This window comes from Lactuca virosa, chromosome 5, assembly GCF_052849685.1.
Source record: "Lactuca virosa cultivar CGN04683 chromosome 5, Lactuca_virosa_CGN04683_v6, whole genome shotgun sequence".
Taxonomy (NCBI): Eukaryota; Viridiplantae; Streptophyta; class Magnoliopsida; order Asterales; family Asteraceae; genus Lactuca; species Lactuca virosa.
Window position 1 is genome coordinate 193,137,784 of NC_136430.1, and position 5,003 is coordinate 193,142,786.

Consider the following 5,003-nt stretch of genomic DNA (forward strand, 5'->3'; position numbering starts at 1 on the left):
TTTCACTCTTAAACACCCCTTTTCCTTGCTAATCCTTAGAAGCTTACTAGGATCTTCAAACACTTGCCAAAACACCAAGATCTTCAAGTGTTCTTCACCTTGGGGTATGAACCATTTTTCAAGTGGGCTGTGAACCTTCAATTGGCCTGTGAACCATCCTTCAAGTGGGCCGTGAACCTTCATTTGGGCCGTGAACACCCCATTGGGCCGTGAACACCTCAAGCCTAGCCGTGAACACCCTTTCAGCCTCCTAACTTGCTTCTAGCATTCTTTTGGTGAGTTATTCTTGCATCCTAGGTTGTTTCCCAATCACCTTTGTAATTAGATTCACTAATTACATGCCAATATGTATCATTATATGTCATTTAGGACTCGTTTGTGCCTCGGGACTTCATTCGTGAAACTTATCATCCTTATTTGAATCTTCAATTGAATCACCCAGATAAGGTGAGTTCATACCCCTATAATCTATCTTTTAAATGTTTTTAAATGCTTTTAAGGGGGGAATACAAGTTGAACACAATAGTATTGTGTTAATATTTACATGTGATAACCATCACATTAAAGGAATTCTTATGCTTTTATAAGTTATAAAATCAATTCAAAAACACTTTTAAAGGATGTTAGATTGTAGTTATTAAAATCCCATTTTTAAAGTACATGCTTAACTCAGTAGATAATTGAGTCTTTTCCACAAGTCAGTAACAGTTCAAACAAACATACTAGTAAACTATAATAGGTATAGTTTAGGGATTTAGTACATACTATATTCTAGAACAGAGGAACAATACATGATTCACGTACATATACTTCACACTCCCAGTAACCTAGGAAGGGAACGTATCATTAATTCATTTGTTTAAAACAAAATATGATAATACACTTAGTATATGGATATATATATATATATATATATATATATATATATATATATATATATATATATATGGGGTACATCTACAAAGTACCGGGTTATATATGGGGTACATCTACAAAGTATCGGGTTATATATATGGGGTACATCTACAAAGTACCGGACAATAATAAATAAAACATAGTAATATATAAAACTCACACCAGTATCGACTAAGGCGTTTAGAGTACGGGATTTCATAACTTCTAGTAGTCTTCCTAAACAATAAAACTGAGCCACATAACTTTCCTAGTAACATGAACATTCAGTTAAAAGGGCCTATAATGCTAACTTTATGATTCCTTGGTAGATACATTAGGGTTATATATTAATCGGATCCGACAGGCAGTATGATGAGTGTTTTCCGCTTCATTTCATGTTCCTTGTTTGGTTGTGGGCTTAGAGCAGATTCACACAGTCTACTATCTATTCGATCTTAGTTAATATATAACCCGTATACACCAAGTAATCATAGGGAGTAACAGGTATGGGTCAGGTCATAGCATACAAATTCAGTATACCACTTTCTAGTACAAAAACATACTTTTTTGGATAGAACATTAAGTAGGTGAAACTAGAAACTTATCTATAAAAGGTTTGATGCGCATTATTAAACCCGTATAACTTAAAGGACCTTTAGTGGTTAATTCTATAATACCTTAGTTTATACATCAGGGTTATAAATAATTAATATCCGATAGGCAGTGAAATGTGTGTTTTCCGCCTTACTTCCTGTTACTTGTTTGGTTGTGGGCTTAGGGTAGATTCACACATTTAATTGTCCGCTCGATATTAGATTATATATAACTAGTATAAACTAAGTGATTATAGAAGGAACTATTGTGGTTACCATTTTACTAAAGGAAATATATGATTTTCTTAAAGAATGTTTTCTTCAAATATAATAGAACTATTACAGTTAACTCCGTAAGTACCAAATGAATACGCCAGGGTTATATACAATGAAGATCTAACAAACAATGGGATGTGTGACTTCCGCCTCATTTCTTGTTCCTTGTTTGGTTGTGGGCTTAGGGCGGATTCACACAATCGATTGTCTGTTTACTCTAATTTGTATATAACTTGTATCTATTTAGTACTTATAAAAGGAATTGTAGAGTCATTTTTACTTATCATTCATCACATCAGAAAATATAGGATTTTATGGAGGAACATGCGAACTTTTCTAAAAGAACTTATAGTATACTTTTTATAACTAAAATACTTATGAACTCACCAACTTAAGTGCTGATCTACTCTTTCAAAATAACTTGTATTCTCAGGAGACTAGTAGACAGATAACGCACATGGATTCAGAAGATGGAGCATAGTAGCTTCATGTCTTGTTTTGTTATTTACTTTTGGAGTCAATCTTTTGTGTATCTAATACATTGTAAACACTTTAATATTAATGCAATGGTTGTTTGTTACTTTGATTACTATGATGCATGTGTTGTGATACTAAGCATGACGTCCTCCGCCCCCGAACGTTTCCGCCGTTCCGGTTTGGGGGTGTAACAGATTGGTATCAGAGCATTGTTTATAGTGAACTAAGTATATCAACCTGTAAAAGATATACAACTATAAATGCAATGGGGCCGTTGAGCTCTAACTAAAAGTATATTTTTAAAATATAACAATATTTTATATATGTATACACACCTCCATACATATATACATACTAGAACAAGTATCACAAGGAGAACAAAATAGAAGTATTTAAAGGTTGGACCCTGCGGTCAAACCTGGACATTTATGTAATCATATCTGGGATCAATATAGCCTGATCAACTATATTTATTTGAGATATGACCAACTTGTGTTTGGCAGTGATGTGGTGTTGCAACAGAATTAAAACTTACCTAACTCTATACACAAAGGATTTCTAGATCAGAACATAAAGTTAAAATACTATAGAGTATTTTATGATACTATAAGATAACAACAAGTTTAGAACTTACCAAGTTCATACCATTAAAATACTATAGGAGTATTTTTAGGCACTATAAATAACTTATGTGAAAATTTAAAAGAGCCTTCTGGTAGGTCTATAATTCCGGAGTGTATACTCCCAAGGTTTTATATAATTGAGATTTTATAGACTTAGAATTTGTGATATATGCTCTACTTCATGTTTCTTGTTTGGTTGTGGTTTTGGAGTAGGATCACTTATTCGAAGGTCTATTTAATCTTAAATTATATACAACTTGTATACACCGCGCAATTATAGGAGGACCCCGAAAGGATCACCCCATAATGTTTCACTTAATCTCGTAGATTCTTTAGACACTCACATTCTCGCACGACAAACCTAGATAGATGTAACCACTCCATCATAGCAGTCAGCAGAGAATTCAAGGAGGAACAAGAAGAGGTTCATGAGGAGTTTTCCAAAGAGGGAGCAACCGAAGAAACCAAACGTCCTATGTGTCACACTACTAAATAATAACCCAAAATGACTTAGTGAGGCAGTGAATACACTACTCACACTATGTGTTAGGATTATTTCTTTTTTGTGCAGCCAGTAACAAATATTCAATTCACAGAAATTCATTCGAGGATAGCCACTTCTGATTCTTAAAGTTTATTTTATATAGACTCCCATTATGAATTGTTTTTCAGAACCCTATGAAGGTCAGAACCAGATACACTCAGAACTAGGATAACTTAGTCATTCAACATTCGGCTTATAACCACTGCTATAGACTTATTTCCGTTTCATATTGTATTCATTATAACAAAAGATCCCTCGCGGTAGACCTGTAAGGCGCGTAGTCAATATCACAACAGAGAATCCACCACCACAACACGACCCTGCTGCTCTCCAAGCAACGATAACAGTCGCAGTAACAGCTGCTAGGAATCAAATCCGCGCAAGTGGTACCAGTGGATCTGGTAGCGGTACCCACCTAACTAACCCCGGAGTTACCCACAGACACCCACGGGAGTGTTAGTACAAGGTCTTCATGAACTGTAAACCTAAATCCTTTAATGGAAATGGGGGAGTCATTGCTCTAATGCGATGGTTCGAGAAAAGATATTCGTTTTTCGAAATCTGTTTGTGCCCAAAAGGGAGCAAAGTGAAGTTTGCTGCCTGCACCTTCTCCGACAGAGCCCTAACATAGTGGAATAGCCATGTTAAGTCACTGACCCTATCAGTGGCTAACTCTATGGGTTGGGAGAACCTGAAAGAGATGATTTTGGAAGAATACTGCCCCAGAGGCGAAGTTCAAAAACTCGAGCAGGAGCTATGGGAGCATACCATGGTCGACTCAGATATAGTGGCTTAGACTGACAGGTTTAGCGACCTGGCAGCACTGTGCCCCGGGATGCTTACCCCGAAGAGTACGAAGATACAAAAGTACATCTGGGGTTTATCTACCCCGATTCAGGGGGGTGTACTTTCTTCTGATCCAACTACCTTCGATAGCGCCAAACGCCTGGCCCAGAGACTCATTGACCATGGAGTCCGCCATGGCGTGGTGGCCCCAGTTCTCGAGCCAACAAAGGGAGAGAACCATAAACGAAAGTCGGGGAAAAAGAGGAAGGAACTAACAACACAGGAACCACCACAGGAGAAACATGTAGTTACCATACACGCTGTCACAACACCTGCCACTCCAGCACCTGTCAGTAGATATGTTGGAACTCTCCCGAAGTGTGGTAAGTGTAACTATCACCACACCAGAGTATTCTGGGAAATACAGTGCATGAATTGCCGCAGGAAGGGGCACACTGGCCGTTTCTGTAGGGCGCCGACACAACCGATCTCCCAAGTCCCCGGAGTTGAAGTAAACCAGGCCTGCTATGGTTGTGGTGAGACAGGACACTACAAAAGGGACTGCTTGATAACGAAGAACTCTGGCGCGGATGGCCGAATTCTGATGATCACCGCAGGAGAAGCTGCCTCGGAACCACCAGCGAACAACGGTACGTCTTCTAAATAAAAATTACTTTAAAACTTATTTTATATTTTATATAAGATTAAAAATTTGGGGAAATTAAAACGTAATTATAATAACTCACTCGTCCAAACAAATCACAACATTCATAAGAGAACTAAAGATCCGTTCAGGTGAGCTATGATGGC